This window comes from Daphnia magna, linkage group LG4 (genome assembly GCF_020631705.1).
Source record: "Daphnia magna isolate NIES linkage group LG4, ASM2063170v1.1, whole genome shotgun sequence".
NCBI classification, from domain to species: domain Eukaryota; kingdom Metazoa; phylum Arthropoda; class Branchiopoda; order Diplostraca; family Daphniidae; genus Daphnia; species Daphnia magna.
In genome coordinates this window covers 6007936-6023167 of record NC_059185.1, presented here as the reverse complement: position 1 = coordinate 6023167, position 15232 = coordinate 6007936, and positions in this window count along the sequence as shown.

Below are 15232 nucleotides of genomic sequence, written 5' to 3'. Positions count from 1 at the left end.
TGTTATTCGCCTATCACTTTTCTATCCTGTTTTCTTTTCCCTTTCTGTATTTTCCCTCCCTCTTCAAAAGCTGTAGCCTCAGTAGTGTTTTTAAATAAATAAAAAAAAATAAATAAAAAATAACAATAAGACTAGTCTCCAAAATTGAGAAAAAAAACATATGGGATAGGGGGAAAAGGAATAGGAAAAAAATATATAATATAGGAAAAAGGTATAATTCAAACAATTAGTTTAGGTTAAATCATTAGTTCAAGTAGTCTCAAAAATAGGAGGTTCTTTAAAAACATATAATTATATTTGTTTCTAAGGAATAAGATATATTATAATATGATAATTTTTTAATCCGATTAGACTTGGAATTAAATATATAATTATATTGCGGAAAAATTACTTGAAAAATTTTGAAAAAATGCAAAAGCCGTTCGAGCACGGATTGAGTCCAGCGCCAGCCAGAAAGGAACAAATCTCCATCGTCAGTAGTCAATTCTGACAGCCAACTCTTGCCACCCACAAGAGTTACACGGCCAACGTAATTGACAGCTGAGAAGAGCGCGAGGCGACAATGTACAAGAAGGGGGTGGAGAGGGCACGATGGAAAACCACCGTAACCCACCTTCCGTACATTGGAACCGACGCACATTTGTTCCCTTTTACAAGCTTCCCCCGGGATTTGAACCCGAGTACCCACGCGTCGCTAGCGAGCTTGCTAACCAACTATCTTTGCGTGGGGTACAAGCTATGTGTATATCCAAGCATGTCATTCCATCTCGGACAAACTAACTTTTTACTTATTGTAAACAAAAAAGCTCCCCGTTAGATAAATAAAAACCTTAATTAACTAAGTTCATCAAGTTATTTGTCATTTTTAATCAATAAGTTCTTATTTTCTAAGTTAGACTTATTTATTTCCAGAATTGACATTCTCATGCCATCTAGCGGTCAAAAAGTAAACTAGAACAACGTCATCTAGCGGTCGAGTTTTAAACTACGAGTAAAAGTACTAATACGCATAAAATAATAGGGAAATTATATTGGCATTACCGTAGCAATCCTTTAGTCCCGAACTCTTCTTCTATTCCGCCTGCTATATTCTTCTTTCACTTCTTTTCCTTTCTTCTTTTTCGCTTATCTTTCACTTTACAAACAAAGAAACTGACACTCATCAAAATGGCGACCTGTCTTCGCCTACGCACTTGTTGTTATGCGATGCTTCCTTCGACACATCTTCAACCAGCCTCCGAATGATTGTCCGTTTACACAATAATAATGAACACAAAACTGTTTTATTCAACATTGTATTTGATTAAAAAAAAAAAAAAAAAAAAACATACATAAGGGAGAGAGGGTTAGGAAAAAATATAATAAGAAAAACATATACATCAATAAACATCAATAAACATGAAAAAATTAACAAAATATATATTCAAGAAAAAAAAAATTGAACAAAAACAGTGTCAAAAAAAAAAAGAGAATAATAAACATTGAAACACTGATGGACCTGTAAACAAAAGAGAAAAAAGAGATTAATTGATGTAATGAAAAGTGAGAAAAAAACAAACACTCACTTACCTCTCTTCCGTTATAAAAAATGTCTATCATATTTACACCTAGTTTTCAAATGAAATGTATTTCTTATGTGAATTCAATTGTCAGTGCATTATTACTTTATTTTGATTGCTTACCTTAAAAATGTTTTTATTGTCATGTTTTTCTTTTTCCCTATGTCCACCTAAAAGTAATACTTAGAAAAACTTACCTTTACGTAAAACACTGTTTGAAATTTACACTGTATCCATATATGTGAGTGAATACTCGACAAGGTATTACACATCACAGTAGACACTTAACACACTTTACACATTTGTACCAACAAATTTACACGTATTTTGAAAAAAAAAAAAAAAAAAAAAAACAAAAGAAAAAAATTAACAAAATAAACAAAATAAACAGACAAAGAACAAAAAAGAAAAAATACCACAAAAAAACAAAAAAACAACAAAAACAAAAAAAAAAAAAAAAAGAAACAACAAACAAACAAAAAAAAAAAAACAAAACACAAGAAACACTAACACACTGTTTCACTTGATTCGTTTCCTAACTAACAACTTTCCTGTTTTCGTTCTTGACGCAAATGCATCATTGTTCCATTTACACTACGCGTATAGCAGCGCCACCGCTAGCTGCCACACCCAACGCGAAAAATATATATTTTATTTTCCTTTCCTTGCTGTAGCTTTTCCCAATGTCCCAACGTTGAAAATATTCTAAGTCCCTTTTTCGCCGTCGGCAATCTATTCCGTCTTATCTTCTTCTTCCCCTGTGTATTGGACTTGCGCGTGACCTTGACAGCGCCAAGCATTTACCGTTACATTTTTCAATGTTTTATTTCTTATCCGCGCTCCTATACGAGTGACATTTTCGAAATTCTTTCTTTTCTATAATTAAGATCTTTTTCTCTTCTCTCTGATGATACCAAATTTGCCCCAAATTGTTGCTTCCTTCCAGTAGAAAACTCTGTTAAATTGAAAGGCCCTATTTCCCCTATCCCTGTTGCCGTGTCACCGTTAAAGTATAGCCGACGGAATGTCTTTTACCTTTTTTTTAAAAAATCCATGAGAATATTTTCCTTTTCTTCCCCACATTTTTACCTTTTCTTTTATTGTTCTCATTTACTAGTTTTAAGAAACCCACATGATAAAGTAGAATACTTGGCCATAAGAATGTTTCCATTTTTATATTTCCCTGTGTTGTTTTCCGTATGTTTCATGTGTAGTAATGTCGTCAATGCCGTTACTATTGCTACTGCTGTGTCTCTTCCTACGTGCGCGCGCATTTCAAACAACCGTATGCGATTGCGCTGAGCCTTTGAATATGGGAATTATTCAATTTCCTGATGCTGATAGCAAGCCGAAAATGAATTCCACGAGTGCTGTTCCAGTGAGATATGTTGTCTACAGTGATGAACGCGCCGCAGTGAAATTTCCGGGTTTTATTTGTGCCAAATGGAGAAATATTCACCGCGTGACTATGATGAATGATGAACTTTTTCGGTCAAACAGTGATTGTGCCTGAGAAAATTCCTATAGACACAACGGCTTCTGAGTGCTATAAAATGATTAACACTAAAAAGTGCGAAGGTTATGAAATGACTCTTTCGGATGAGAAGTATGTATTTTCGCATGAACCTCGATCTGATGGTTACTGGATGCGAACCGTCGATTGGGAAACTCTGAATTGTGCGCTTGAACAAGTTCAACTGTTTCAACAAGTGGAAGATGAAGATTTTCCAACGCCGATCGGAAAAGCTTCCGCAACCGCTGGTACCTTGTCTCACAACCATCTAACTTTGGTTTGGGATACGACATACACCCATAAGATTCAACACGAATTACGTCCAGTTGAATCTGGAACCGGAAATCTTATGATGAAAACGATTAATGAAAAATATTTCCGCCTCTTGGACGACGACCGTCAACTAGATTTTCATTTGACTCTTCAACCACCTTGCGACCCCAATCATCGAAGTTGCAACAACCGAACACCGACTTTTAAAATCGCCGGCCAATCAAATTTAGTTTTGGTAACGTGGCCTTTCGTCGATAAATCTCTATCACTCACCGCCGAGTCGGCGTCCAACAAGGAGAAGGCCCAACCAAGCGTCGCTGTTGAAACCACCTCACCATCTAGTGACCCCGATTTGGATAAATTGGCCAATAAACAATATATTCAAGATCATGCTATTGATCGTGATAATGAATTAGCGCGTATGCTACAGACAATTGAATGTGATGTTCACAAAGCTAAAAATGAACGAGCAATTATCACCGCCCAATATAATGGTTGGCTCGCCGCTTCATTATTGAAATTACCTCGGTGTGCAAAATCGCAAGCTTTTGGACAAACCGCCGTAGTGATTCAGTGTAAAGCTGTGAATGCCACATTTGAAACCATAATCACACCATGTGGACCACAGCCAAAATTTAACAATTATACCATTAATCTCGATGGCTGGGAATTAGTGAAATTTTCCCCATGCTATTGGACAAATGGTTTCGTCAACTTCAACGATAAACCTTACGCCTTCCGCAATAACACTTGGAAAAGGATCGACCCGAATATTGTACCGCCGGAGCGTACATTGGCTCATTCCTTCCGCTATGAAGACGTGAAAGCCTTCAACTATGACCATCGCAGCAATCCAGCTTATAACGATAATTTACTCAACCACATGAACGTTGTAGCTGACATCGTAGCCGCCATAAATGAATAATCACCTGCTGATTTCCCATCGAATCATCGTCCTCATGCAGCTGATGTTCTACTGACAGCAGCAGGAGTCGAGAGATATACCAGCTGGTGGGAGGTCATCATAATCTCCTTGGTCGTCACCGTCATTTTCATCCTTGTCCTCATCGTCTTACGCATTTGCTGCTGTCTTGGCCTCTTCGGTGTTTGCTGTCCTCCAATTAAAGAAGTTAAAACTTCTTATCACAAACATGAAGTCTGATTACGGGACGTAATCTTACGCAGCCCGGAGCGATGTAACGAAGGCCTACAAATATATTTACTCAACATGCCCACATTTTATTATCTTATGTTACTCCCCTTTTTCACTTATGATATCCACCTTTTTTCCTTATGTTAACGTTTACAATTCGTATCGTATTTCCTGTTTACTTCCTTGAAACGTTGTTTGTCAATCCGGAGATGAAGTCATCAACGCTTCTAGCTGACCTCGATGAACACCTGCAACTGATGCGCATATCGCACAATAAATAAACAATCAGTTGATTGGTTGCTTACACGTCACAATCAACCACTTAATAAAACATCTCTTGATTGGTTGCTCGTGCCGAGTTGCGACAGGCCATCAGCGTCTGTGACCACTCCCGAAATGCGAGGTTTCGTGACGAACCCACATTTCCGACAAACAGAGTCGTTCGGCAACTTCCACAACGTTTAGACGTGGAAACTCTGTCGGTGCAAATTCTTGAATTTGCTAGAGTCTTCTCACAGTTCTGAAACGTTTAGTAGTCGAATTGCTGAGTGTTAATTTCTCCGCTTCCTATCGTTTTACCAACGTGTGCTCCCGTAACGCTCGCGCTACATCGGTAAGCTTCCAAATTGTCCTTATTTTGTTGGTCATTATGGTTTGGCTCGTTATCCCCTTTCTTGTCATTTTGTATGTCCTTTCCCGTGTAATTCTTATGGCCTTAGTCAAGTAAAATACATGTCTATCATTGTGGGTAATTCGCCTCCGAGTTCACTTAAATTCCTATTCCAAACAACATTTAATTCTTTGTAGTACTCAACCCCCAAAGGGATGTATTACACTATTATGGTGTTACGAACTAAGCGGCCGGTACTGATGCTGGATCGAGTGTGGGCTAGTGGACTATGCCGACATTTTGACGACCCTTGTTCGTTCTAAAACTTAAAAAATTTGCACCTATCTACACATAATATTGTCGCGAATGAAAAAAGGAGAGCTGATTTGATTCACCCGCTCCTTAAACCATACTACGACCGTGGGAATGAATAATCACAAGGTATCAGCACTAGAAATCGACATGCGGCGCGGAAGAGGCGTAATTCGCGTAGTAGTATTGTAGCGCCAATGTACTTTGACGCTTAGCGCCGGATGCTAAGAGATGCAAATGTGCGATGTCAATGGACTTTACAACTCTGGCCGGAGGCCAGAGGACTCAAAAGTTCGTCTATGGCCGGTCAGAAGGGCAGTCCAGTGTAGTGATTTAGACTAGTTGTTAGTGCTGTTAGAGCTGTTACTGTGTAATACTGTGTGTGTAAGCTGTCTATAATCGAATAGATTCCTTAACCCAGTGAATCTGTTACATAGTGGAGATTCTCCCACGTTTTCACTGATCAGGTACACGTTTTTACTCGGGTAGGCATTCGCTATGAGGGATCTCTAGAAGAAAAACTCGGCAATGCTATTGCTGGGTACGACGCCACAGGGACGGTCTGGGAGAACGTAAATTTTACATTGGGATCGCAGCGGATCCTCGTGTGAATGTCACACGGGAGAGGTGTGATAATAAACGCTGGGAAAATGAGCCGTAGACGAGCAACTGAGGTGGCGGCCAAGGAGATTCAGACCTATTACTCGGGTTTGAGATCGGCGACACCTCTAGCACGATCTTCAACGGGAATGCAAGCAGGAAACGCAGCATCAGCTCGGCCAAAGGGCCGTTCATGAGGCCCTCCTGGAGAAGTACGTGACCTCACTTTGGGGAAGAAAGGTACGTGGTTGGCCAGAGAAGTGTCCCTACAACAGGCAGTTCCAGATCCGTCACAATTTCAGTCTGATTCTGAGCCACAGGGCGACGAGTTCGAAGACGCACAGAGCTGTCAGGATTCTCAAAATCCGGAAGCAAGGAGTGCTGTGACGGAAGGTCGGGAAAACCATGGGAGCCAACTTCATTCGATCAATGTGTGGTGTCGACCTTGGCGGCGCACTTTGAATCGACCTAATTGAGCTGCTGATGAAGTTCCAGGATGTGTTTGCTGACAACGGTGATTGTTTGGGCAAATGCAATGTGCTCGAACATGCCATTCCAACGGGAGGGGCCGAACCGATTAAACAACTACCAAGGAGGCGTGCGTGTAGGGAGCGTTAATTGATTATGGTTGAGGTAAACAAGATGCTTAAGCAGGGAGTGATCGAACCTGCTCAAAGCCCGTGGTCGTCACCCATCGTCCTGAAGAAGAAGAAGGACGGGAAGTAGCGATTTTGCATTGACTACAGGTGGCTGAATGAAGTGTGTACAGGTGGCACATAGACGATGCACTGTCAAAGGAGCGGTTTTGTTTAGTCTTGTAGACCTTCAGAGCGGGTATTGGCAGGTGCCAGTCATGGAAGCTGATAAGCCGAAGACAGCTTTCGTTACACCGGATGGCCTGTGTTATTCCGAATTTCGCCCACGTTGCGTACCCGTTTCCGGTAATGGAAGGTAAACGGGTTTTTCAGTAGGGGAACCGGAACGGAACGTTTTCGTTGAGCTTAAGGCTGCGATGGCGAAGGCAGCGCAGCTTGCTCATCTGGACTATTCAAAGAATTTTGCATCCTGATGCCTCAGATAACGGTATAGGTGCGGCACTAATGCAAGAAAGGAACGGGCACCCAATGACAATTTGCTTGGTCAGCAGGGTGTTAAACAACGGAAAAAAGTGCCTTGCCATTGTATGGGCCATTAAAAAATTTCGGCCATACATTTGGAGTACAAAAATTGTGGTGAAAACCGATCATCATGCCTTATGTTGGCTGATGACCAGGCAAGAGCTAAGTGGTTGGCTAAGAAGATAGAGTTTGTCGTTGAAAGAGTACGACATTTCCATCTACTACCAAATGGATGCTTTCACGAAGATGCAGATGCCCTATAGCGTTATCCTATACAAGAAAGGGGTGAGGAAGAGCAGGCGGTGGTCATCCCAGTCAAGGCCATGGGCTTGGATACGCGGTCATCAGCGGAGAGTTAAGGCCGGGTGAAGCAACGGCGATGGATCTAGCAAGTGATGATGAAGAATGGCTCCACCTAATACGGAAACTTCATGCTTAAAGATGGCTTGTTGTACCTGAGAACAATCAGGTTTGGGAAAGAATTTCATCGACTTTGTGTGCCAACGGAGCAGCGGAAGCAGTCATTGTCATGGGTTCATGCTAAACTCACGACAGGGCACCTGGGACAATCAAAGACTATGGAGAAAGCTAGGCAGAGAACCGAAGACAGCATTCGTAATTGCTGATTGATTGTATCAATTCCGAGCTCTCCCATTTAGATTAACCATTCCCCTGGTACGTTTCAGCGGGTCATGGATATTCTTCTAGCCAAACTTCCATGGACGATGTGTTTAGTGTACCCACACAGCAAACTGACGTCTTTTAAAGGATATTTATTCATCCTAACGGCACTACTAGGATTTCTTTATTCTGTCCTGAAATTCTACAATGATGACTTAAAGATGATTTTAGCATGGTGTTGATGACCGGCAAAAAATGCTCTAATACACGGATTTTTATGGTCACCAAATCTCTGATTTTGGCGTTCACTGGGACGACGTTTTGCTCTACCAAAAAAAACGCTAAAAAGATTATTTTGTCATCGGAATCGAACACGGGTCTCCCGCTTGACAATCGAGTAGACTACCATATACCTTCTTCTGCTACATACCTTCTTCTGCTAGACTTCGTTGAGAGCAGACGTGTTTTTAAAGAGCCCCGGTTTTTACTGATGAAGTGTTTTTGCTCCTTGTATTATTTTTACATTTTATCCATTGACATCCAAAAATCCCTTAAAAACATTCTTATGCTTTAACCAAAACAAATATTGAATTTTAATGCATATATTTCTTTAATTTTAATACTCCATAGAATTTATTTATTTATTCCTTTCATCCTTGATTTTTTTTTCTCATTTGATTCCACACTTTCTTCGGTTTTTAAAATTTTTTTTATTCTTAACAAAATTTTTTTTTTTTTTTTTAATTTTATTCCACAATTTCCTCGGTTTTAATTTTTTTTTATTCTTCAAAAAATTATTTTATTTTTAATTTTTATTACTTAAAACGTCAATTTTGCTATTTTTTTCCTCTTTCTTAAATTTCTATAAATCATTTCTTTTTATATTTATTTAGAATTTTCTCTCCAGATTTTTAATGGGTTTTTTTTATTTTTCTAACAATATTTTACCGATTTTTTCTTTACTTCTTTGGTTTTAGTCAATAAGAATTACTGTTTTATTCTTTCATATGTAAGTGGGCCCAGGGTAGCAATGGCAGAGGTAGGAGCATCTAGTAGAAATGCTACTAGAGTAAGACTCCATGGGACAATAATTAAAATCCCAGTTCCTCTGCCAAACATTTTAAAATGTGGGGAGAAATCCTGTCAAGGTGAGCGAGGTAGCGGTCCCTGGTCTGGGGATCGCAAGAGACAATTGGCGGAGACACACATAAAAGAAAGACATTCTAGGAGAGGGGTTCAGTACACCACCCAGTATGTCTGCCTTGGCTGTAAAAAGGAATTTAATTCGTTTATTTCAGCCGGCAGACATGCAAGACCTTGTACTGAGTCCCTTTCCTCCAGTATTCTCCGCCAATCCCTCGAACTAACCATTGCATCTGCAATGGATGGTTCTGCAGGGGTCTCCTAACCCCGCTCACTCTTCTCTCCCCACGTTTTCCCCTTCCAGAATTGAAGGGGACAAAATCATTTTAAAATACCCTGGGAAACCCACGAAGTGTCCTAGGTGTGAATGGACTACCTTGGCAACTAACACCAGAGCCATGGGTAGTATCCACAGACACCTAGAGACAGCCCACACACTCCGACTACTTAAATATTGGGAATGCGGAGTGTGTGGATTTGCTGGAGATGGCCCTACACTAAAAGGACATTACCAAAGGTTACATTCTAATAACAACCCATCACCCTCCATCCGATTTGCTGGGATATCCAGTATGGATGGCTCCAACCGTGACTCTTCTGCTGCAGTGATCTCTCTAGAAGATGTTACTGCAACAGAAGACGAGCGTGATGAGCTGTCCGTGGTGGAAATCCCAGCGATCGAGGAATCCCTTGGTAATGTCCTATCCCCAGCAAATTTTACCGCTAGCCCTATTTTAGATCTTGGGAGGGAGTTCGCCTCCTCTTTTAATACACAAAATTTTAGTTGGCTTTATGAACTCCCCCCAAAAGAAAATACTAGCCCCACAATTTTATTACAAGAGATTTTAGACCCTTCACCTAACCCCGAGACCTTAACCTTTGTCCCCAGTCAGCAAAGCAATCGAGGACGTAGTTATAACAGCTCAGAAGAGCAGAGTCAAAGAGACGACGATTTTGTCAGTCTCTGGGTTCCTGCCTTCTTGAGCTGTGAGACCCTACATGACCTAGACGACGTCCTCGAACGTTGCACAGCTGACTGGCTCCCTAAAGCACAAATTTTACAAGACCCTAGCCCTGAACAACCCCGAGGAAACCCTGAAAAAAGAAAAAGAAACCAAAACCGGCAGATGCAGAAGGCCCGGCGACATATCAAGCAAAAGACGTACGAGGCGAGGAAGATTCAGCGGCTCTTCAACATTTACCCAAGAAGAGCCGTTCGAGAGGTGCTCGAAGACCGTTCACCCTCCTACGATGGTACTATACAAGCTGCGGAGGAATATCTCAAGAGGACTTACAACCGATTGAGACCATCTCCGCAGCAGTGCCAAAGTGCGAGGGAACTCTACGACACCTGCGACTGGTCCCAACCTTCAGAGGACCAGATGAACTTCCTTAATCGTGCGCCAACCCAACAAGAGCTTGAAGCTAAGCTTCGCCGGGCTACCAACACATCACCAGGGGTTGATGGCCTAGAATACCGTCATCTTAGAGCCATCGACCACAACTGCATTCTGCTGGAAACAGTTTGTAAAATGGTTTGGAAGCTAGGGGTTCCTAATTGTTGGAAGACATCGCGAACTGTCCCCATTTTCAAGAAAGGGGACACTAGCGACTATTCCAACTTTAGACCAATATTCCTTCTTCCTAACATTTACAAACTGTTCTCGGGAGTGATCAGCTAGAGAATAACGCAAGTCGCTTCAGACCTTGGCTGGTTATCTCCCGAGCAAAAGGGTTTCCTCCCGGGGGTCCATGGTAATCAGGAACATACACAGCTCTTACGGACGGTTGTCGAGGAGACAAAGACCAAACGAAAGCACATGTCTATAGCATGGCTGGACATGTGCAACGCGTTTGGATCTGTGCCTCACGCCGTTCTGAATGAGCTGTTCACATCACTTCCAATACCAGAGGACCTCCGGTGCATCCTGGTGGACATATATTCGGAAAATCGGATGGATTTTGCCGTTGGGAAAGAATCCATCCGCATTTTCCCGACAGCAGGTGTTCGCCAGGGTGACGCTCTTAGTTCCCCTATTTTTAACCTGGCTTCCGAGCCCCTCGTCAGGGCCGGAAAGTCCAATATTAACCCCGGATTTTTATTATTTGGCTCGCTCGTGAAAACCACGGCATATGCTGACGACATTGCCGTGGTTACAAATTCTCCCTCCGAGCTCCAAAACATTTTAAACGTTTTACCCCTCACCGCAAACACCTTGGGGCTGCAATTTAATGCCGGGAAGTGTGCTTGCCTGGTCTTCGACAAAGGCAAGCCGTCTGACGCCCAGTGCCGAATTGGTGATCAATTAATTCGGTGCTTGGGTCCAGACGACCAAGAAACATATCTTGGTACACCGATCGGAGGAAAATTGTGGTTCCGACCACCAACTGACCTTATCCCTAACCTCGACAAGATTGCCGCCTCCCACCTCGCACCATGGCAAAAACTTGAAATCTTCCGTAGCCACCTTCTTCCCTCCCTTTCCCATCACCTCGCTTCGGGTCGGGTCCTGAAAGACTGCCTTACCCAACTGGACCCTGAGTGTAGGAAGTTTCTAGGCCTTATTTGCAACCTTCCCAATCACGCAACGGTCCCATTTTTCTACGCGGACCGGCGGGATGGGGGCCTAGGAACATGCCGCCTCACTGATGATGCCGATATCTGGACCATCGCCAGGGCTGCTCAGCTCCTCACTTGTAGAGACCCTACAGTGAGGAACATATGCCGAGAGCAGCTCCATGACACCATCCGGCGAGGGTTCAGAAACGAGCATCCAGGAGTGTTGCCAGTTGGGGAATATCTTTCGGGATCCGTGGATGGGGGGCTCTACAGACTGAGGTACGCGGAGGCAGGGTCCAATCTTTGGACTCTTGCCCGCCAAGCTGCCAAACGACTGGGAGTGCGGATTGATGTATCCGGCGACGAAAATCTAAGAATTGTCGCCGATGACGTCTCCGTAAGCCCAGTCAAGGCAGTCCGCGGACTTCGGAAAGTAGCTCGGCAGCGCTATACCAGGGACCTAATTTTCGACAAGAGCCACCAGGGAGTAGTTGCCACTGGCCTCTCCCTGGAAGACAAGTCGAAAGACATGGCTCGCCTGGTATCCTGCCGTACGCCCCTCTCCTTCCGAGACTGGAGATATCTTCACAGGGCCCGGCTCGACATCCTTCCTCTTCGGGGGCACTCGTGGTTTTGCTCACAGGAGCAAGACACGAGTTGCCGCCGATGGGGAAAGGAAAACGAGACCGGGTTTCATGTGCTTAACCACTGTGAAGAAGGTCTCCAGCTCGCCATCAAGAGGCACAACACCATCCAAGATCTCTTGGAGTCGCTGCTAGTCAAGCAGGGACACGACGTCACGATCAACAATGCCATCCCCGGGCAAAGGTTAAGACCAGATGTTGAATTTCAACTATCCGGTTCCCGGGTGATGGTCGACGTCGTGGTCTGCTATGACCAACCAGGGAGTATGGAGAATGCCTACCAGCGGAAATATGATAAATATTCTTCGCATGGGAGGATTCTCCCCCTGGTTGTCGGGTCTCTTGGATCATGGTACCCCAGGAACGACGAAATCCGTTCGATTCTTGGAATCAACGGAAGATCCTGGGGTGCCTTCCGATTCAAGGCCCGATTGGCAGCGATCCAGGGATCAATGGATATGGTGTGTGCCCATTTCCATCATGGTGCACCAAACCCCGAAGCTGAGGATAACCCCCCTCTTCCCGTAGTAACTCTATACCCAGTAGATTAGTAGACTCTTCCCCATTTATTTTATTTATGTAATTTTAGGAATATTTTTAAATGCACCCACCCCATACATGTTTATTCCCCTTCCGGAAACCCCTCCATAAACTAACCATATACGCAACATTTGAAGCAGGTCTTCTGCTAGACTTCGTGGAGAGCAGACGTGTTTTTAAAGAGCTCCGGTTTTTATTGATGAAGTGTTTTAGCTCCTTGTATTATTTTTACATTTTATCCATTGACATCCAAAAAACCCTTTAAAACATTCTTATGCTTTCACAAAAACAAATATTGAATTTTAATGCATATATTTCTTTAATTTTAATACTCCACAGAATTTATTTATTCATTCTTTTTATCCTTGAATTTTTTTTTTCATTTGATTCAACGAAGAAACGAAGAAAGATATTCCCCAACTAGCATCCAGGAGTGTTGCCAGTTGGGGAATATCTTTCGGGATCCGTGGATGGGGGGCTCTACAGACTGAGGTACGCGGAGGCAGGGTCCAATCTTTGGACTCTTGCCCGCCAAGCTGCCAAACGACTGGGAGTGCGGATTGATGTATCCGGCGATGAAAATATAAGAATTGTCGTCGATGACGTCTCCGTAAGCCCAGTCAAGGCAGTCCGCGGACTTCGGAAAGTAGCTCGGCAGCGCTATACCAGGGACCTAATTTCCGACAAGAGCCACCAGGGAGTAGTTGCCACTGGCCTCTCCCTGGAAGACAAGTCGAAAGACATGGCTCGCCTGGTATCCTGCCGTACGCCCCTCTCCTTCCGAGACTGGAGATATCTTCACAGGGCCCGGCTCGATATCCTTCCTCTTCGGGGGCACTCGTGGTTTTGCTCACAGGAGCAAGATACGAGTTGCCGCCGATGCGGAAAGGAAAACTAGACCGGTTTTCATGTGCTCAACCACTGTGAAGAAGGTCTCCAGCTCGCCACCAAGAGGCACAACACCATCCAAGATCTCTTGGAGTCGCTACTAGTCAAGCAGGGACACGACGTCACGATCAACAATGCCATCCACGGGCAAAGGTTAAGACCGGATGTTGAATTTCAACTATCCGGTTCCGATGGTCAACGTCGTGGTCTGCTATGACCAACCAGGGAGTATGGAGAATGCCTACCAGCGGAAATATGATAAATATTCTTCGCATGGGAGGATTCTCCCCCTGGTTGTCGGGTCTCTTGGATCATGGCACCCGAGGAACGACGAAATCCACTCGATTCTTGGAATCAACGGAAGATCCGGGAATGCCTTCCGATTCAAGGCCCAATTGGCAGCGATCCAGGGATCAATGGATTGTTGGAATTGCAATCATGCGGTTCACAGAATAGGTTTCTATTTAGCAGAACCCCTTACTTATACGTCTGGTCTTGTTGCTGAATGTAATTAATCTATATAATTCAGTTGTTTTTGTGACACTCTCTCGTGCGAAACTTCAAGTGGTAATAAAGATTAAAGATTATACTTGAAAAACATTTGTATTTCTAACAGGTTATGGGCCCAGTTAGCTTTTAGTATCTCTGTCTTATTGTTACATCACAATTGTGAATAATCATGTCAACCACAAATTTTTCCACGAGAGATGTCAGCCACATTTCTAAATTTAATGGGTCCAACTTCCCGTTTTGGAAGTTTCAAATTTCCTTAGTCTTAAGGCAACATGATTTGATGGAGATTGTGTTGGGTACACAAGTAAAACCCACACCTTCAGCTGCATCCGTTGTTTCCAACGCAGCAGAAATCAAGACATGGTGCAGAAGGACAATTCTGCCTCTTGCTGCATTGTTGCTACTATCGAGGAAACTTACCAGAGGACTCTTATCAATTGCAAAACTTCAAAAGAGATGTGGGACAGGCTTGTTAGTCAATTCGAGCAGGCTGCCTCTGAAAATAAGTATTTCTTACAACAACGATTCTTTAACTATTCTTTCCAACAAGATCATGATGTGATGTCCCACATTACAGAAATTGAGACTCTGGCTTATCAATTAAGTGACTTAGGAGAGCCACAAACTGATTTAAAAATAATCACAAAGATATTGTTTACCTTGCCCCCAAGTTTCAAGACCGTTATCTCTGCTTGGGAAAATGTTGAAGATGATAAGAAGAAACTGCCTCTTCTTACAACAAGATTATTGAAAGAAGAAAGTTTGAGTAAGATGCCTGGCGGAGAGTCTGCAGCCGACGCAGCGTTCTTTTCAAGAAGAGAAAATCAAGTCAACTCAAAAGAACTACCATGTAAAAAGAATCTCAACAAAAGAGTATGTTTTTACTGTGACCCGAATGGCAAAGTTGGTCATCTTGAAGAGAAATGTTGGGTTAAACATGGAAGGCATGGAAGGCATGGAAGGCATGACTCAAGACTCGGTTCAGCCAATGCTGCCTTAAGCAATCATACTGAATGGCCTATTGACTATGGTTTCTCTGCATACATTACATCTTATCTCTCAAGTCTTCTTAATAGAAACTCAAGAGAATGGTTTGCCGACTCAGGTGCCTCGAAGCACATGTCTGATCAAAGGTGGATGTTTTCAGAATTTATCCCTCTCCATCCCAAAAGTTTTCCAGTAAAA